Genomic DNA, 22172 nt, shown 5'->3' on the forward strand with positions numbered 1-22172 from the left:
TGCCTCAGGATATAATGCAAGTGATTGAACTTAACCGGGAACTTTGGTACAGTGAAGCTGTTTGGGACTATTTGTCTGTGCCTAAGCCTTTCCGAAAGACTGGATTTTCTGTTAAAATGGATGAACGTTTTAGTGGATGTTTTATGCACTGGAACTTCGGTCGGCACATCTATGCTGACAAAGTGGTCATCTGCAGGCCCGGAAAAGATGATGTTGTCTATTTCATTACCACAGTGGATAAAACGGGAAAGACACTGACCTTGCCGGATCCCCGGTTTTATTGGTGATTCTGGACAAAAGTACTTTGAAGTTAGATAGTTAGTGTCAGTATAAAGAGATCTTCATGGCCAAGATCTACATATTCTGTTCGGTGTTTCAAATCCAAGGACTTCTTTTTGCTAGCCGGATTTTCTTCATTTAAAGAGATTATTATACAGGATGGACTCCTTAAGATTTTCTTTTTTTTGATACTAGATGATGGGAAGAGAGGCTCATTTTCTTTAAAAATTAGGCTTTGCTCCTGATATTGTAAAGTATATGTGTGTGTTTAATAAGTTTTCCTTTTCAGGAACTATTGGATCTCCTATCAAGCTGGGAGGCTTTTCAGCTAGATAGATAGTGAGGTTATGTACAGTCATAGGATGGTTTTGTTTGCGGATGTGAACATAATGTTTTATAGATGTAATTCTTATAATATCTTTCCACTGTCTTTCTTTCTCTTTTTGTCTATCCAAGTTATTAAAAGCTCAAATACCTACTCCCAGGCTTGGGAGTTACTGTCAATGTTTTTGGACAGACGTTGGGGACAACGTCTACTGTAGTGGGGGGAGTAGGTAGCGCTGGTAGATTTGCGATCTACCATCTTATAGGTAAATTTAGTAACTTGTTCGTTAGGAAGGTTACATTTGCTTCTGTTGCAGCTTGGCTGACGTTGCGTGTGTTTCCATACTGAGCCGTGGGTGTCGCTGTTACCGCTGGCTAGTGTTGGAAAGGCAGCGTGTCTAAGTGTATGGATGCTCTTCTGTCCCGGAGACAACTTGGTGGAGGTGGTCCTCCGAGTTGCATAGTGGGCGAGGGTATTTATGGGACAGACGCCATATTTTGGAGTTCTGGCCGACAGGTATGCGTAAGAGAGCTATCTCGTGGTCCTCCGTTCTGGAGGCCCACATCGCTGCGGCGCAGGGGTGGGCCCAGAAGCTTGTCAGGGGCAAACCACAGCGGCCGAGGAATGGTCCTGAGCTGTCTATCCAGAGTGAAGAAGCTGGACAACTGAGAAGATCCCAGGGGAGGACCCATCATGGAAGGATCATGCAGCGTGCTGGTCTGGAGAGGGGCCTGGTGACTCGGTTGGAGGACATATCCTAAAGTAATTATACAGCATAGTGTTGCCAGGTTGGCTTAAAGGCTCAAGCACTGTGACTGACATTCATCGCAGAAAAAAACAATACATCCTGTGGCAGAGGATCGTATGGGTTCATCCCAAACAAGTTTGTGGCAGAGACTTTTGTTCGTGCTACGTACTGGCTGCTAGGCAAGTGAGAGAGGCCTCTCTATATCCAACTCCAAAGGACATTTGTCAAGAATCTTACTAAAAAGGTATTTGAGTTTTCCTCTGCAGTTTTCCTTCTGCCTCTTTCCTGCTACTTCCTTTGTTGATGGTTTAATAAAGTATTGAAAACATACTCAAGTGTTGGTGCGTGTGTCGTCCAGAGGTAAACTCAACGGAACCCTAGACCCGGTGCCGGTGAAACAGAGGGAAGGAGAGTGAAGGTAACAAACCCGCTTAAACCAGCAGCTCCACCGAAAGTTATTGCTACAAATATATAAGAGAAAAGAACGCTCATTGCGCAGGCATCCAGGTAATAAATGTATTAGATAAGAAAAGCTGGTTCATTCACATGTTTAAAAATACTGACAGGCATATGGAAACAACCAGCGTTTCCAACCGACAAAATGGCCGCCGCGTCCCGATTCGCATCCCATGTCACACGCCCGTGGTTAGATTTAGGCCTCATGCACACTGGGTGTACAAAACACCACTTTAAGGGCATTTTACTTTACTAAATGCCCCTCTATGTTAGTCTATGGGGTTGACTTACTAAAGGCAAATAGACTGTGCACTTTGCAAAGTGCTGTATTTTTATTTTCCTTGCATGTGATTGGGTATCCCTTGTAAAGTGAAACTTTACCTCATTTACTAAGCTCTACGAAGTGCACAGTCTATTTGCCTTTAGTAAATCAACCCCATATGTGTCCATGCACAGATTTGTGTTTACAGGCGTATTAGAAGAGGAGCTTTAGAGGCTAAAAAAAAAAAACAAAAAAAAAAAAAACATCACTTGCACATTCAGGAGAGGAACTCTTGAGCAGAAAAAACGTTTAGATGTGTTTAGCGCTTGAGTGTTCATTAATTTCAATGGCCAGAATAAATTATTATGTCCAGTGGAATGAATGCCAAAAAAACTTGAAAGTTTTTAAGCTGCATTTTTCCTGCCAGAAGAAAAAGCGTTTAGAGGAGCTGGGCCGACGCAGAGTGTGCATGAGGCCTTTGTCTGTTTTATAAATAGTTGAAGAAAGCAGATGGGGCATTACATGTGGTCTCTGGATTCCTATAAAGGGTCCACCATAATATAAGTGCTCATTATGCTTGGCAATAAGGAAATATGAAATAATGTTTTAATTTTGACTTAGCGTCCTAGCTCTAATGTTTATAAATACTGTAGAACTTTAAACCATCAGCACTGGAGATTTAAGAAGGCCATAGACTACTCAATTTTCTTTCCCTTCACCATGGGAAAAAGGAAAGAAACTTGCTCGATTCCCCATCAACACATTCAGTGTTGGTGGGGGAATGCTTCTTGCGGTTCTATTGTATTCTGCCAGCACTTGCATATCAAAGCGAGTTTCCCCATAGAAGTCAATGGAAACAAAGAAAACTCATTTCGCATTGACTTCTACTGCATGCAATACCGCATGTGGCCAGAGGTGGGGGGGCGCCGGAGAGCCTCGGAAATACTCGGGGACACCTTGGCTGAACTCAGAAACCCTCGGAAAGGCTCGGAAACACTCGGATTTCCGAGTGTTTCCGAGTATTTTCGAGTGATTCCGAGTATCTCCGAATGGATCCGAGCGGCTCTGAACCGTTCTGAGTGTCACCTCTGGCCAAATGCGGTACTGCACACCACATTAACTTGAATTCTGCTCCTTTTGCGACTCAACACTCGTAAGCCGAGTCGGGATTTAAAAAAAAAAAAAGTTGCTGCATTGAATTCTACTGCATGCAATACCGCATGTGGCCAGAGGTGGGGGGGCACCGGAGAGCCTCGGAAATACTCGGGGACATCTCGGCTGAACTCAGAAACCCTCGGAAAGGCTTGGAAACACTCGGATGCAATACCGCATGTGGCCAGAGGTGGGGGGGCGTCGGAGAGCCTCGGAAATACTCGGGGACAGCTCGGCTGAACTCAGAAACCCTCGGAAAGGCTCGGAAACACTCAGATTTCTGAGTGTTTCAGAGTATTTCCGAGTGATTCTGAGTATTTCCAAATGGATCCGAGCGGCTACGAACCTTTCCGAGGGTCACCAGCGCCCCCGCACCTCTGGCCAAATGCGGTACTGCACACCACATTAGCTTGAATTCTGCTCGTGTTGCAATACAACACTCGTAAGCCGAGTCAGGATTTTTTTTTTAAAAGTTGCTCATCTTCCAAAACGCTTGTTAACCGCGTTACCCATTAACCAAGGTTCCACTGTACATTGCTTACTGCTAGCGGCTATAGCCACTGGCAGTAACTGTATGAAGAAAATTTTGACAGGCTGCTCAAACATGGATCGAAATTCAGCCGGTCCCTGCTGATCCGGCAAAATTTCATGTGGCCAGCGGCGATCGCGCCCGCTGGCCACATGCATCGGGTCCCCCGACATGCAGTGGGCGACCCATACAGGATTTTGTGCACCCGTGCCACTTTGCCGACGTGTATCAGCGTGAGGCAGTCGGCAAGTGGTTAAACCCAAAAACAAAGATGTAATATATTGTAGCTCAGTGATTTAGTGATGGAGAGCACAACCAATATGATAGTTACATTCCCAGCACATTTCGTTAATGTAGCTGTTTTTTTAAACTATTAAATCGATGGGTTTAGTTCCACTTTAACAGTACTTCTTATCATAGGGTCAGGAGGGGCCATCAAAGATGTAATACAGGGCCAGCAGCTGAGCACCATAAAATAAAAAAACCAGGAGAAATCTGCCAAACATCTGGTATTATAATGGGACCAATAGTATAAAGTTGCCAAGACCTGTACAGGGTTATGTAATACCAAATGTGGTCCTTGGTTTCCATGACAGATGCTGGGCAGAGGATGCTAGAAGATGAGATGACCTCTACTTGCTCTGTTTAGGTCGTGGGATTTTTCTTATTGAGGCTTTGCCATGTAAACTGATTTGGGATTTGCCTCCAGCTGTGTTTTACCCTTGTGTTTACTAGTCAGGACATTTGCTTTTTTTGTCTAGTAAAGGAAATGTACTTGAGCGGAGACAGCGGAAAAGCTCTCAATGGGTAGATAAACAATGTTGGTGCAGATTCTTAGTGTTCTCTATTGTCACAGAATTCAGTGAGCAAACTGTGCTGGTAAAAGTATGTTCACTCTAAAAAGGCCCATCACTATACAGCTTGGATGGAAATTATTATTATTGTTATTATTATTATACAGGATTCATATAGCGCCGACAGTTTACGCAGCGCTTTACAACATGAGGGCAGACAGTACAATTACAATACAATTCAATACAGGAGGAATCAGAGGGCGCTGTTTGTTAGAGCTTACAATCTAGGAGGGAGGGTCAAATTATACAAGAGGGTAACAGCTGTGGGGGATGAGCTAATGGAGAAAACAGTGCAGTTGTTAGATGGAGGCAGGATAGGCTTCTCTGAAGAGAAAAGTTTTCAGGGATCGCCTAAAGGTGGATAAATTTGGAGACAGTCTGACAGATTGGGGTAGGGAATTCCAGAGGATGGGCGAGGCTCGGGAGAAGTCCTGGAGGCGGATATGGGAGGAGGTGATGAGGGAGCTAGAGTGCATGAGGTCTTGGGAGGAACGGAGACGGCGATTAGGTTGGTATTTTGAGACTAGGCTAGTGATGTAACTGGGCGCAGAGTTGTGGATGGCTTTGTAACTTATTGTTAGTATTTTGAATTTAATTCGTTGGGCGAGTGGCAGCCAATTAAGGGATTGGCAGAGAGGGGTAGCAGACACTGAGCGGTTTGTAAAGTGGATGAGTCTGGCAGCAGCATTCATGATGGACTGAAGGGGGGATAGTCTGTTTAAAGGTAAGCCAATGAGGAGTGAGTTGCAGTAGTCGAGGCGAGAGATAACCAGGGAGTGAATCAGGAGCTTTGTGTTTTCATTGGTTAGAAAGGGACGTAGTTTAGAGATGTTGCGGAGGTTGAGGCGGCAAGCTTTGGAAAGTGATTGGATGTGGGGCTGAAAGGAGAGTTCAGAATCTAGGATAACACCTAGCACCCTGACATGGGGATTGGTGGATGGTTGTGCCATTGCTCTTGACAGACAAGTCAGGGGAAGAGCCACGTGGGGAAGGAAATATTATAAGCTCGGTTTTGGACAAGTTAAGTTTGAGGAAGTGGTGTGACATCCATACAGATATGTCGGTTAGTAAGTTAGTGATGCATGAGGAGACTGATGGAGTGAGTTGAGGGGTGGAGAGATAGATTTGTGGGTTGTCAGCGTAGAAATGATATTGAAAGCCGTGAGAGGCTATCAGCTGACCCAGGGAAGAGGTGTAGATTGAAAATAAAAGAGGTCCAAGAACAGAACCTTGGGGGACCCCGACGGAAAAGGGAAGAGGCGTGGAGGAAGTAGAATAGTAAGTGACACTGAAGGTGCGTTGGGATAGGTAGGATGAGAGCCACTGAAGAGCAAATAAATCTATAAGGAGGTTACATGTAGAATATTTGGGCAAACTCAAACACTACACTGGCCATACGTTGCCTGACATGCATTTTAATTTGTATTATGTGGCATATCAGAAGTTCAACAGATGTATAGATGGAGCCCTTATACAACCACACCTGTATGGTTCCCTGCAGTTATCTACTGTCCTGGAATGGCAAAGATAGATGAAAATGGTCCAATAATAAGCTGGGAAAGTAAGTCCAAAAATACTTATTTATAACATATAATCAACCCAAGTATTGGCACCCTTATTTAGCCTGGTTTGTTGCTGCTGTTATGCCCCATTGTTGGGGTCAGGGGCAGAAATAATCCTTTAAGAGCCAGACAAAGGCAATCAAAGGGTCACAGTTTGGAGACCACTGCTCTAGGCTATGCAATTTTCTTCACTGGCAATTAGGTAGGCAGTACATACCCCTGGTCACCGAGAATCATATTTTCAGAGCTCAACTGAGCATTCAACTGCCAGTTGTACATTTTTAGCTCACATGAATCCCTCAGATTTCTCCAGTGATGTGAATCTGGTGCACTGCTAGCAAGAGCCCAGTAGTGTATTTACATTAGAGTGACATTAAACGATATCCTCATTCTCCAAAAATAATCCATACATATCTACTTCTTAATGGCCCTGTAATCTATTTTTCATGAAATCTTGGTAGCAAGCAAGAGAGTGTGGCTACATTTCTAAATATAATGGGCCCATGGAAAATGAACAGAAAGTCAGATCACAGCAGCAACAATAAAAAAAGACATTTGGAAATTTAATATAGGCTGAGAGTAATAGAAGGCACTTGTTTGAGTTCAATCACATACTTGAATAGAATTTCTTTTTTTAAACCAGAATTTTGTGTCATTTTAGGGTCAAGTCAGACAGGGGTTTCTAGAACCATATTTCTTTTCATGGTAAAACATATCATTTAAAAATCCCTTCTCAGTAAGGTTCACTACATCGATAAGTGTGGAGGTTTGTTATTGGGGGGTCATTAAGGAGAATATACTTTTTATTTTAAATAAAATTTCCTTTTACAGGAACATATTAAAAGCTGACGCTGTTGGAAACCAATGTCTGCACGGCATCCATTAAGATAAAACAGAGAGCTCTTGCACCTTTCTGTAATATAAACATTACTCTTTCCATTGGTGTAAATGGGAGAAAGAGCATCATGAGAAATAAACCAGCAAACAGTAGCCCTGAATTAGCCAATGCTGGGATAACAACACACAGCTGTTTCCCAAGCCATTGTGTTCACACACATGTCATCCAGTCTGTTTTCCCCAGCTAGAAATGACAATAGGATAGTACGATGTGTGCTGCTAATCCTGTTTTCTCAATGTGTGCATACCCCAAGCAGCTAAACACTTTGCACATCACATAGTGTGAACAGATCTAGCAGGCCACACATGTGGACATTTGGAGGGTCAATTAGATGGTTTCCTTAAGCCTAGTACACACTGCTAGCCCGGCGGGCTGAAAGAAAAAAAAACTGACATCTCAGGTCAGAGCCGCTGTACTAACAATCTGATGTTAGTACAACAATATCCCATTCTGCTCAATTGTTCTCTGACAGGGGGACAGCCCCCCCACCACAACACTCCGGTCATTGCTCTCAGCCACTGGCTGAGAGCGCTGTTCGGGAGCCAGCCGACAGACCTTTTTCAGTCATCTTGCTTTCAACAGAAGCCAGTCGAACGACCAGCTTCTGTCAGACCGGCTGCAGTACACATGAGCTGAATGTCAGCCGGTTTCTTTTGAACCGTCCGTAGCCGCCTGACATTGTGTGTATGGGGCTTAAAGCCAAAGCCCTCTGTTTGAACTTCCACTCCTCTATACAGGAAATGGATGCAACATCTGTGATGTCCAAGGAATGGTGCCTGGATTACTTCATAGAACCCATGATGGATGCAGAAAAAAAGTGTGCAGCATTCACCTAATACCTGCAGTGGCTTCTAGTCTACAGCAAAGCACTATGAGGTTGATTTACTAAAACTGGAAAGTGCAAAATCTGGTGCAGTTGTGCATGGTAGCCAATCAGCTTCTAACTTTAGCTTGTTCAATTGAGAAAAAAAAAATCTGGAAGCTAATTGTTTTTTTTATGCAGAGCTGCACCAGATTTTGCACTGTCCACTTTTAGTAAATGAACCCCTATGATTAATGGTCATGATCACCTGGTGAAAAGACATTGAACTAGTCTTGCAATTTCCTGCACCTTCTTGATATGGTATCAATGATCACGGGATACTGATGTGCAAAGGTCCAAAGTGAACATTAAACCTATACACACGGTGGGTTTATTGGAAGATTAGGCCATTTAACCTTATTCTACCAATAACTATGACATAAACTCCAAATCAATATCTGACCATCAATAGTCACAGGCTGAAAGTCTGAATGCAATGTAATTTCATAATTGATATCATATCTTGTGTGAACCAGGCATTTGGCTTAAAGTGGTTGTAAAGGCATAAGTTTTTTGTTTTTTTTTTACCTTAATGCATTATCTGTATTAAGGTAAAAAACCTTCCATGATCAGCTCCCACCCTCAGCCCCCACCCCAAGTCTTATCTTGATCCAAAGCTGTGCCGAGAGCAGCAGCACTGCTCTCTCTGCTTACAGAACTCAAAGGCAGCAGTGGGAGTCATTGGCTCTTGCTACTGTCAATCAAATGCTCTGAAGAGGGGGCATGGCCAAGCTGCGCGTGTCTATAGACGCACGCAGCCTGGCTCAGGATTGCTATGAGGGCATTCAGAAGGAAGGAGGAGCTAAGAACACCGGCGAAGGCCCCAAAGGAGGCGGTAAGAGAACCACTCGCAATGTGCAAGTCAAATACTCCTTCATCTTACAGATATAGGTAAATTAAAGTATAAGTAAAGGCAAAACTTTTTATTTTTGGATAGAGTGGAGAGGGATATGAACACCGGGTATTTTTGTGTCTGTGTCCTCATTAGGGAGATTCATCCTTCCTATTTGTCCGGTTTACCATGAACATTAACAATGAAAAGAAAAATCTAAAATTTTGGGTTGTCCCCAGAAAAGTAGTTCTGGTGACCCCAAGGGATTCCTTAAATTTGCAGGGATTTCCTCTCACTTCCTATTTTTGCTATGTGACAGGAAGTGAAGGGAAATCTCCCCAACGGGACAGAGATGGCAGTAACAAATCTGACATGGGTTATAACCTTCCCTTAGATCCCATACACACTATACAACTTTTGTTGTCTGATTTCCTTTAGATTTACCAAAACTATGTAGTGAAAGGACCTGCATGATTGCATACAAATTTAAACTCTTGAGGTTTGACCCCATATTATTTGGTTTTGGTAAATTTGAAGGAAAAATCTACAGAAAATTGTATAGTGTTTATCCAGCTTTACTCTATCCAAATTGAAAAGAAAAATTTTGCTTATAGTTCTACTTTAATATAAATATATATATATATGTTGGTAATATTTTCTACAGGCTATTTCATAAGCTATAAGACCCAATCCAGAATAAAGAGGAGCCTGAATGATCATGCTGACTGCTACATCTTATTTCCTATATTTCACCTCCCCCCATCTACTTGCAAAATGGCAAAATAATCCTCAGTTTAAAAACCATTTGGAAAAATATAGCAAAAAAGGCAATTATTTTTAATAAAAGGTCATTTCGTAATATTGATGAACGTGTTTTTCCATCACTTTAAATTTATTTCAGAATTCGCATGCTTTTGAAAACTTCACAGAGGTGGTGACATTTTCCATTTCCTTACCGCCTTGAATTTCCATTAACCACATTTTTCAAAACACAGAGCCATCACAGAAATGGCTGTAGTAGGTGACACCCTGACGCTGGTTGACAGTTCTCAATTGTATGGAAAAGAGTTTAAAGCTTTGCAGGCATTTCTCTTTAAAGCCACTGTTTACATCTATTTTTAAAAGTATTTCTTCAGATAAAATGACAGCATGTTGATGTGGAGTACTGAAAAGCTATGCTAGCAGCTCAGCAGGGTGGTATTCTGAGGAATATTGCAGTGTGGGATAACTCAGCCGAACATTTAAATGCAGAACTCTTTAAAGTGAACCTGTACTTTGCCCATGGCTTCCCTAAAGCTGAATTAAAGGCCTTTTTAAATTGCCAGCAGGAGGGCTTTTATTGCAGAAATGAATCTGGATGTATTTTCAGCAATAAAAGCTTCTTTTGTGCCTGCCTGCAATTTTCTTCCAATTTTACACTAATCTGTGCATGTGCAGATCAGTGTACCATCTTGGCATGCTGTGGGTGCCTGCATAGCTCCCAACTCACTGATTTGGAGGGACTGTCCCTGATTTGGAGCAATGTTCCTCTGGCCCTCATTCCTCCTCATTTGTCCCTCATTTTGGTCTGATCTATATAGATGTATATAAAATGCACTTTTATCTAAGTGTTTTCCAGCGCTAAACCTTTCATCTGATTTCTAAATTGCTGTATTTGTAAATTCCAAAAGCCAATATAAAGAAATAGTAGTGATAAAAAAAGCACTTGTGGGTTTAACCAATCCTGTTTTTTGTACAATTCTCCTTTAAGGAGGCGTGGCAAGGGGTGTGTCCTATGCCTGCTTACTTTTGTTGATAGATGTCCCTCATTCCCATTTCAAAAAGTTGGGAGTTATGGTGCCAGAACAAGGTAACTCTTATATGCATGAACAGAAGTTACAGCATCTCAGACCAGCTGGAGACTCCAGACCCTGAAGAAGACTGTGGGATGTCAGTGGTGGCAATGGAGTGAAGAGGGGGAGTGATGTTGCTAGAGAAAAATTAGAGAAAATTTTCCATCTCTTCTGGTTTTGAATATACAAAAGGAAGTGATCAGAAATCTCCCTGTAGTAATCTCACTTGCACAGTTATCACCTGACCAATTCTGTTCTGGTGACAACTCAAACCTTTGGATGTGTCATCACTTTTAGTTCCTGTCACAATGGCCACCAGGACAATAGGAGAAGGAGAATCCCTCCTCAGCCCAGACAGGAATAAAAACCTGACCACTCCATCCAAAATAAAAATAAAATGGCTTATTTGTTAGTATTTACTAATCCCTTGAAAACTGAATAAGAGATAAAGAGAAATTGACCGCACACCACCATGGAGCTATTGCAAAATGAATCCTTGTATTGTCTTCATAGTGGGAGAAGCAAAACAGGACAATTTGTTAACGCGTTTCACACTAACATCTCAAAAGGAGATGTCAAAGACACAACTATTTAAGTGCACACCCAACGGTAATGCACCTGTACCAGCTTTAGTTCTTGACTATCTTCTGCTGACCATTTGAACACAATCATTTACTACCATTAATTAGTATAGATCAAGGTTTCTCAACCAGGGTTCCTCCAGGGGTTGCTAGGGGTTCCTTGAGCAATGACAATTTCTGCCTCTCAGATAAGTTTCCACTGACACCGTTGATCTTTTTAGCTATCTATAAGGGGGGGAATGCTTTCCAATGACCACAAGTGTAAGGAGCATTCTTGCCACTTACCACCACACTAATGTATCACGAGTTGTAGATATAGTCATTTTTAGCAGTGGCTTCCGAGACCGGAAAGTTATTTCAAGGGTTCCTTTGTGTTGAAAAGGTTGGGAAAGACTGGTATAGATGAACAAAACCAAAAATATACACACATCAGTGAAAAACATGTAGTAAAGAAAGACAAAAAAAAAAGGAAAATATCATATAAGGAAGTGAAAAACAATGTACAAGGATGAAAAAAAAGAAAAAAGTAGTAATGAATGTGGATAAGAAATAAGAAAAATATAGACTCAAGTTTGAATATAATCACTATCAAGGGACCATACAATCAAAATTTGTATGCGTATGTCCAGGTACCTGGATCTTATTTCTAATCCACAACCGACTGATATAAATATCTTTTATCGCCCATCCAATAAACTAGTAGTTACCACATTATTAGCATAAAGGGGTAAATAAAGGAGTTAATATCATTAAACAGTCGGTGGATGAAAGAGCATTTGAAAAAAGATGTGCAGAGGGGCTCAAAAGAGATGATCACCAAGAAACATTGAGAATTTCAGAGGCAAAACATATATATTAAACAAAGCAAAATGAAATAAATTAAAATGAAAAAAATGTAATTATAGTGGGAGACCAAGAAACAGGGAGAATATTCCAGGAAAAGGTCCTTCCTTACAGTGCATGGGCAGCTCCACTGTAAGGTAGGACTTTTACTTTTTCCAAAGTTGGGCTTTAAAAAAACAGCTGTGATTACTGTCTCATACAGGAATTTCTTCCAATGTGTTTGGAATTTTGTAATTACCCAGAGATCGTATCATCTATAACACTAGAAGGCTTTAAATACCAAAACAGAGGACAGGGGTTTGTAAGCTGGAATTAAGTCATTTGGTCCGGATTTGTGGCCAAGTTAACAGCACAAATCGGCACAATATGAAAAGTTTATTTTATACAGAACAATTGCTTCACAAACAGTGAAATTGGAATGGTGTGAACAGTTTGGTATAGTGTCTTATTAAATTAACTAAATCTGCATATCTGTTAGATGTTTATTAGTGTTGGTGGTGTCGCTCGTGATAACTGTGCAATCTGCTGCAAACTGTAAGATTGTCAATTATTATTAGTAGAAATTGTAACAATCCTTACCCATGATTAGAATTCCTGATGTAATAGGCCTTCATTACAGTCCCAATCTGGGTAACAGTTCCACTGGGCTGTATTGGTGATACACATCTAACACTGCTGGTACCACCAAGGCTTGGGATGTGCACTGCATAGCACCTCCTTGTGTCCTGCCTAGTGTTTTGCACAGCTATTCTCTGCAGTGATCCCTCCTTCTAGGCTGCAGCTCTCATAATAAAAAGCAGGGATAAGTCATTATGCGAAAACTATTTGTATACAGTAAAGAAGAATTATCACTATATTTTTACATTATTTTTTACTTTCTAGGTGTCCTAAAACACTAGCTACAATGTCAGAACGGACATCTGACAACGCGGCTAGCAAAGAGACAGCTGATCTGCTTTGTGGCACCTGTCTCCAGTTTTCAGCAATTGTACCAGGGCAGAGGCGCCCTGTCCGGCATCACAGTTTAGGGCATGTAGGAAAGTATAGAAAATAAATAATGACTGTACAAATCAATGACAGGCTGACACTGTCAGCGCACAGAAGAGAAGTTGGGCTTTTTCTTTCAAAAACAAACTGCACTCCTGCGATTCACAGAAGAAGTACAGCCAAACAAGCTTTGGTTGTACTTCTCCTTTAACTACAGGTAATCGCTCCATGTGCCATAACGTGCGAACACCTGTAGACAGCCACAGACAGTGTCAGCCTGTCACTGATTTGTTTCTGCCTGCGGTTGACTGGAAACACCTGGCTATGCCCACTACAGAGATGTGCTGAGCTGGGTGATGTGTGGCCCTAAAAAGTCCTGTTATGTGCTGACAACACACAGCATTTTGGTAGAGTGAGGGGTTTCCTTACTGCCCAGTGCCATTTGCTAAACTACTACTACCTCCCATCTCTACAACATAGATGCTAATCATTCTGTAGTCCAAGATAAGAACTAGGAGGGCTAATTAGACTCCCTGAGGTAACACAGGAAGTGTGCACAGGACACAGGAAAACTGTGAACCTTTTTGCACTTATCCAACAAATATAACAAAATGCTTTCAATGCCATATTTAACAGGCAAAGTTTATTCTTAGGAATTACATGCACTTTAAAGCTACACTCTGCGCCAAGCTCTACCTGATATGTTTTTTTTTTTATTAATAATCCATTTCGTAGCTATCTTCTGGCCAGTCACATGACAAGCGGGCCCTCTTCCTCTTTTTCTTCCCTCCGGCGGTGGTGTCCTTGGTGCTGTGTGAACAGCGATTTGTGAATATTGTTCTGTACAGCAATAGTATGAGCCCCAGGGCAGCTGTATAAAGAAAATATTTCCTAAAAGAGATATGGGGGCTGGCGTCGCTGAACTCCTTCTGAAAATACTAGTTACCAGGTTGTTATGCTGACGCCCTGGCTTCAATACTTTGAGATACCGACCCTGAACAAGCATTCATAAAAAAGGAAATCAGGGTAAAGTCAGACAGCTACAACTATATACTTGTTTTGGGTCAGTAACTCAATGTGTTGAAGAAAAAGAGTCAGCAAGACAGCTAGAGACCTAGCGTTAGTAGAATAAGAAGCCCACAATGGCAGCCTTCATGTATCCATTGGGAAAGGTTTCTTATGGGCTCCCGGAGAGCAGTGGGCCTCGTACTAACAATCGGGACCCAAAACACCCGATTCTGAGTCAACTGATCACTGTGATAACCTCTGATTGGCTATCCTCAGACCCTTTCACACTGGAGCGTTTTGCTATAGCGTTAAAAATAGCGCCTGCAAACCGTCCTAAAACAGCTGCTCCATTCACTCCAGTGTGAAAGCCTGAGGGCTTTCACACTGGAGCGGTGCACTGGCAGGGCGTCAGAAAAAATCCTGCCAGCAGCATCTTTGGAACAGTGAAGCAGCGGTGAACTCACCGCTCCTCCACCGCTGCTCCCCATTGAAATTAATGGGGCAGCGATGCGATACCGCTCCAGCGACATTTTGCAGGCGGATTTAACCCCTTTTCGGCCACTAGCAGGGGTTTAAAACCGCTCCCCCCTAGCATCCGAATAGCGCCGCTAAAACAACGGTAAAGAAAAAAATAGAGCCACTTTACCGCTGACGCTGGTGGCAGCACAGTGTGAAAGGGGTCTCAGTGATCAGTCACTGTAAAGCCTACCCCTGTGTTTTTTTTCTCTGTAAATGGAGGAGAGAGATGCATTGTATCATTCTCTCTCCTTGCAGAGAAAAAAAAAAGAAAAGAAAATGTGTGTAAAAAAAAAAAATAATAATAATAATAATAAAAAAAAATTCAATTAAATAAAAAAATAAAAAATAAAAAAATACCTAGATCAAAGTTTGATTTAGGCCAGTGCCAGGGTTAGTGTTTGGGTCAAGGTCAGGGTCAAATGTCAGGGTCAGTATTTTTTTTGGACAGGTTTTTTTTTTTTTTTTAATTAGTACCAGTGTCATGCCCCGTACACACGGTCGGATTTTCCGACGGAAAATGTGTGATAGGACCTTGTTGTCGGAAATTCCGACCGTGTGTAGGCTCCATCACACATTTTCCATTGGATTTTCCGACACACAAAGTTTGAGAGCTTGCTATAAAATTTTCCGACAACAAAATCCGTTGTCGGATCTGACGCACAAAGTGCCACACATGCTTAGAATAAATAAAGAGATGAAAGCTATTGGCTACTGCCCCGTTTATAGTCCCGACGTACGTGTTTTACGTCACCGCGTTCAGAATGATCGGATTTTCCGACAACTTTTTTGACCGTGTGTATGCAAAACAAGTTTGAGCCAACATCCGTCGGAAAAAATCCTAGGATTTTGTAGTCGGAATGTCCGATCAATGTCCGACCGTGTGTACGGGGCATTAGTGTGTTTTAGGGAGGATAAGAAAAAAGAAAAACGTGCACTATTGTTTTTGGGCTGTACAAACATAAATACATAAATAACTAAAATACACATATGTGGTATCGCTGCGATTGTCAGGAGCAGGAGAATTTAATTTGGGTTGTTCTTTGGTGGAAGGTTATTGGAGTACCAAGAAATATACAGCTAAATTTAAAAAAAAAAAGATTTTTTTTTACTATTTTGTGCAAGTTTACCTTTAATAATAAAAAAAAATCTGGAGATATCCATTACCATTTACTACCAAAAGAAAGACCAATTTGTCCTGTAAAAAAAGCGGTATAATCCACCTGGATGCACAAAGTAGTTGTAACGAGCAGGGCCCTCTGATTCCTCCTGTATTGAATTGTATTGTAACTGTACTGTCTGCCTTCATCTTATTGTAAAGCTCTGTGCAAACTGTTGGCGCTTTTTTTAAAATCCTGTATAATAATAACAGTATTGATATGTACAGTTTTACTAACACATGGCAAACTTGCAAAATTGTGCTAATGCATTAAGATTTGTTTTACCCTTAGGTGCGAAGGGGTTAATATATAAAATGACAGTTAAGATAGATGAAGTGTGTGAGCACGTATGTAGACTGTGCTCGTGTGGGCTGATGGGAGACGGTAGCAGCTGTCTGCTGACAGTAGGTGTGAGAAGGAAGGATATGAGTAGAATACGATTCTTCCACTTTCATCACCTTCTTGTTGTGTCAAGGGTGCTGATGAGAGTGTAATGTGCATGACTGCTGGCAGACATACACTATGCCAATGACTATGCGTAGAAATACAAAGGACTTTTTATCACCACGCATAATTTAAACTTATTGAAAATGCTACATTTACAAACTGGCTTATGTCAAAGTAGTTTAATGATATTTGTGAACAAATATGTACATTTCAAAAACATACTAGCACTGAACGTAAATTTTAGTATATAGCGGTCTAAGTGTGAAGTCATTTTTTCCATCACACAGCAAACTTCTTGCCCTGAAATAGCACAGAGGAATAATTCCAGCTGTCACAATCTGAGACATGTAAAATACTGTAGCTGATTTTCTGTGCAGCTCTGAGTGCTTTAACACATGTATTTATGAAGCTTCTAAGCAGATTGTTGACATAAAGTAACGTGTTTTCAGGTATTTTAGTGTGCTGCCTAGACCTTAAAGCAGTCGCTCATCCTCCCCATACACATTCTCTTATTCCCTGTTTTTAGATATTTGTATTTATTATGGAAAACTACTTTCTCGGGGACCCCTCCCCGCACTTTCTGGTTTCTCGCCTAGGGGAGAACTATGTATACAGTTGCCCACAACCTCCTGGGACACTAACATCACACATCCCAGAAGGCCGTAGGGTACTTTACAGTGACCCATCATCGGGGAGCTGGCTGTCTCTATGGTTTTTGCAGCCGGCCCCCCTTTTAATATGGTGCATGCGTGTCATCACGGGGCTGGCTGCAAGAGCCTGGAAGAGACAGCCGGCCCCCCTGATGATGTCAGAAGAAGATTGTGCTGCAGGAACAGGTGTTTTACACCACCTCCCTAGAGAACACCTCTGGATCACTGGGTATGTAAGTATGTTTTTTGTGCATAACCCAGCTATTAAGGTAAGAAGAGGGGTGTTAAGGGGCAGCAAAGTTTTCTTACTCAAGGATTCACATATTTTTCCGATTCACTTTTACAGAGATTTCCATTTAATTTCTGTCCCGGTAACAATGGTTCTACCAGACCAGAAGTGAAGGAAAATCTGCAACAGGGACATAGACAATGATAAAAGACTGAATGATAGGGATTCCAGCTCACATACTAAAAATAAGCCTTTTTGCTTCTCTGTGTTGACCTTGAAGATTAACTATGTCAACAGGACAGGACGTGAGGGGAAGACTCTCTAACAGAAAATGTCTGGACATACAATTTAATGTCTTCTATTATCCTACAACATTGGATCAGTACTTCAAAACTAAGCATATGCAAATATTATGAGTTAAAAGACCTTTCAATTGCTAAGCATTGAAAGGCCAAACTTGGGTCACCAAAGCTTTTTGGTACCTTTGACCACCTTGGAATCATATGCAGATACTAGAGCATCAATGCCCCAGTGCCAGCAATTTGATTCCAGAAGCACTCTTTAAAAATATGTTTCCCGTTTCATACTGATGGAAACATTCCAGAATTTCAGCAGTCTTATAAAATATCAAAGATTATGCTGGGAATTAACAACTGATAGCAGAATTTCACAAGATACCGGTCCTGGAGACATCACTATATCTCACCCCTCCAAGCAGACATGTCAAAAATAATAATGCATGGGATCTGTGATTATCTGTTAGTTTCTGTGAAAATATTGTGGTTTTAAAACCTCAATGTTCCCTGTCACTTTACATAGTTTGTTTGTTCAAGCTGGTCCAAACAAACTATTTCCTTCAGTAAATGCTGCAGTGTCTCTAAGCACTGTATGTACTGCATGTAACTTCAGCTATATACAGTACACAGTGCTGGGTTCTGGCTGTGAGACAGAGAATTCCTATCTCACACGGAGCAAAAACAGAGTCTGGCTGAGCCATGCTTAGCCTTTCATAGGCAGCTTTGTATTCTGTGAATTAGTATAAAGCTTCCTCTGATTGGCCGAATCTGAGAGAGTGATGTCATCAGCCCGCCCCTCCCACTCAGCCTATCAGAGAAAGCTTTGTAATCACTCACAGAATACAAAGCTGCCTACAAATGGCTGAGCGCCGCTTTGTTCTGGGTTTGAGATGGAAGACGTCTCTGTCTTACAGCCGGAACCCAGCACTGAGTACTGTATGGAGCTAAAGTTACATACAGTACATACAGTGCTTAGAGACACTGCAGCACTTAGTGAAGCAAATAGTTCACTTGGACCAGCTTGGTCTTTTTTCAACCAGACTAACTATGTAACTATGTAAGAATAGCATTACTGAGTAGGGAATCCTGGGGAAGTGTTACCCCAGTTATAGGAGCTATAACAAACACTAATCTGGAAATTGACACTGCTTTACATATTAAGCAAAGTAGGACTAAGAGGGACCGTAAGGGGCTCTAAGTAGCTTCAATGTGACAATTAGTTGTCTCTCTGTAGAGGGTCCAGAGAAGGGTAACCAAGCTAATAACAGGGCTGGAGGGCCTCAGTTATGAGGGACAACAACAAACATTAAACGTATTCTTCCCAGAGAAAAGACGCTTAGGATGAGATATGATTGCAATATACAAATATGTAAGTGGTGATTCTAGAGTTGGGAGGAAACCACTTAACCTAAAATCTCTAAAAAATACATGGGGCCACAAAATGGAAACAAAATCACGTCGGATGAGAAGCGGTTCAGTCTCAAAGCGGTTGTATACCCGCACAAAAAAATAAATAAAAAAAACCCTGTAAGGCAAAGACATAACGAGCTAGTATGCACTGCATACTAGCTCATTATGAAATGCTTACTTTTGATCGAGGTGTCGGCATCGGATCCCGGTCAACGCCGAGAGAGCTGACATTTTCCGCTTGGCGTGTCTTCCGTGTTTGCAGCTCCGGAGCTGTGAGTGGCCGGAGACGTGGTGACATCACTCCCAGACTTTCAGCCGGACCTTCAGAACGCATGCACCGCTGATGTCAGCGGCTGCATGCAAGGTGAATATCTCCTAAACTGTACATATTTAGGAGATATTAATTTTACCTACAGGTAAGCCTTATTATAGGCCTACCTGTAGGTAAAAATGTAAAAATATGGTATACAACCACTTTAAGGACCAAACACATGGGCTGTTTCCTCTCAACCATGATGGAGTGTTCCTGCTATTTTCTGCTTCCCTCCCTAGATCTTTACTCCTTCCCTCTTGCTGTTCTTTTCTATCCTTATACTCCCCCCCCCTTTTCTTTCCCCTGTTGTCTTTGCAAATGCTTATGCTAAATGGGTATAATGTGAATAATGCACACATAGATGTATACTATTTCACTTTAATAAATAGTGATGCAAATATTTATACATTAGTCTGGTGATCTACAAACTTGTTGCACACTAGGTGTACACTGTACTTTGAATGTATGTAAATGTTTTCTACACTTGAATTCTTCTGTCTACCGTAAACTTGATTTCTGTTTCAAATACTTGAAAAACTTTAATAAAATAAGATTGAACAGAGGATTTAGAAAGCTTGTAGGGAAAAATATGGAGAGCCCAGTAAGACTGGGGAGGGGAGCCAAGTGAGGGTCAGCCAACCTTCTGGTCATTGTCATATACTGTAATCAGGACTCTCAGATTGGGATGCGAATAGGCTATCCATGAAGACCAAATTTCTAGGAAATTCCCATGTTTATCTAATAAGAAAGCTGTTAATTTTTCTTTGATTGTCGTTTGATTTAGTCACGTTTTGTCCTCTTGGAAGCTTAGTATGCAAGATTTCCATGGTTGGGCTATAGTTTGTTTGGTGGCACCCAAAAAAATCTGATTATTTTTGCCATTTTTAGATGCCTTAGATTGGTTTATTTAAGAGGGGCTCATTAGGGTCTTTGCACAGGTTACAATTCAAGGAAAATGTTAACTTTCTAACAGGAAAATATTTTCTATACCTGGGTTATGTCTGGATCAAATGCAACTGTGGAGTTCCAGAGGCAACAATAAATATCTATTTGCAATTGTGTTTCGGGGCACATACTAAAACTACAAAATCAGGAGTTTGCTATGGGCACCAGATGTTTAAATCAGCCACGAAAAGGCTGAGGCAGTGAGAACTAAATGATGACTTCAACATAGTAAGCTGGTAAAAGGCTTTTAACCAAAAAACTACCTAAATGATGTTTTACCTGTGATCTTGTAGTTTAAATAACAAAATGACTGCACAGGCAGGTAAACTAAACCAATGTATTTAATTACCCAATAATTAACCCTACTAGACTGTCCAGTTATATATTAATCATAGCTTTAGCTACACTTTAATGGGGTAGAAAAATAAGTGAACATTGCTCTGACCTGCTCTAGTACCTTTGAACCCTGTGCCCTGGAGAAGCACAGAGGGAGAATAAAATCTACTAAAGTAGGAAATGATTCATTGCATGGTAGGTAGTAAACTTTAGTGTCCCCGGGGTGTGAAAATACAAAGCTAGATAGGATTCACAGCTATGCACTGCCGATTGCTTTCCAAAATAACACCATAACTTTGGTTTGGCCAAGAAAACAAGACATCATTTTGTTTGTTCACACATATATCAAAGTGGACAGATCTACCGATGGTATTTTGGCAGTCTTAAAGGGTCCGTTCACACCAAAATGCAGCATACAACATAGACAAGGCAATTTGCCATGCAATATTTTTTTATGTGCAGTGTGTTACGACACACTACAATGCATTGCAATGTGCTGTGATTAATAGGTAAGTGAATAAGTGAATAAATGCCACTTTGTAACATTTGAACAAAATTAGAAAAAAACAACAAACAGTATGATGCACTGGAATCCGCTCTTTGGCACTCACTGTTCGTTACACTACTGGAACCAGTTCTAAGGCCCCGTTCAAATCTAGTGATTTGGAATCGTGTGCAGAATCTTAAGGAGGAAGAAACTCTCTTTTCACTGTAAATGGTCACCATGGTTTTTTTTATACTCTTCATTTTCCATGTTAAAGCATATGTAAACCTTAATAATTAACTTCTCTTTTGATCTGCTATATATCAATGAAACGTTTTGTTAAAGCTGTTTGATCAATGCAGAACAATTTGAATCTTGTAAAAAATTCTGCGTTGTCCTGTTCTACTATCCTAAAGGATAGTAATTAGCACCACCCATCCCCCCCCCCCCCCCGCCACCCAATATGTTGGAACTACAGAATGATTACACTTTATATTGTAGAGCTAAGACAGTGAGTAGGTCTTAGTAGCTTGGCAAGAGAAAACGAGGCAGGACTGACACCAAACATGCTGTGTGTTGGTGTGTTGTCAGCCCACAACATAACTTTTTTAATTTCACCCTGACGTACACTTTAAGCTGGCCATAGATTCTACATGGTGGGTACTCAGTGTTGGGTTATCAGAGGTAGAATACCATTGTTCTAGTCTGACATGACCAATTGCTACTTCACTCTTTGTCCAGTGCAGTCTGAGGGTAGTTCATTAAGATTTGACAGTTGGACTGGAATCTTATGTCTGTGCGCAGACCTGTAGAAGAAGGAAGAAATTGGTGATAAGCAATCATGATAGATGCTTCCAACACCACTAACCTTGAGAAAAAGACTAAAGCAAGTAGGGTAGGTTTTCTAACCTACCTTATGTTTAGCCCCCTTCCCTCGTGACATCAGAGATCAATGATGGTCATCTGATGTCTAGAGGATTGGTTGGTATGTAGCAGGACCTACCTTTATGTCACACAACTACAGTATTTCTGATAAAACAAAGCAGGATCTACCTGTTGTGGCCCTTACTAGTGGTTCTACTTTTCCTGTGGGTTTCTGTATAGCCCTAAACTTCATTCAGTTTCTTTGAAATGGCCAAAATTCAGATCATGGGTGGCTCTGCTGACATCCCCCAGCTTAAAAAACTTTGATTGAGAAATTGAAGAAACTGGGTGGAAAAATGTCAGCACTCTATCATTTACAGTCATTGTTCGGGTATTCTGACAGCCATGCATGCCAGCTTTCAGAATACATTTGCCATCAGCAGGAGATTCATCTTTCAATGCTGTTTAACATGAAGATGGGGAAATCTATGGATTTTTCATGTTCAGCCCAA

The 22172-nt window shown here is 41.3% G+C and overlaps 1 protein-coding gene across 2 annotated transcripts in view; it reads right to left on the bottom strand.

The window, feature by feature from the left end:
- Nucleotides 1-22172, bottom strand: part of CHST3 (carbohydrate sulfotransferase 3) — a 168130-nt gene that overhangs the window by 124236 nt on the left and 21722 nt on the right. The window lies entirely within an intron of this gene.

Source organism: Aquarana catesbeiana, linkage group LG08, assembly GCF_042186555.1.
Source record: "Aquarana catesbeiana isolate 2022-GZ linkage group LG08, ASM4218655v1, whole genome shotgun sequence".
Taxonomy (NCBI): Eukaryota; Metazoa; Chordata; class Amphibia; order Anura; family Ranidae; genus Aquarana; species Aquarana catesbeiana.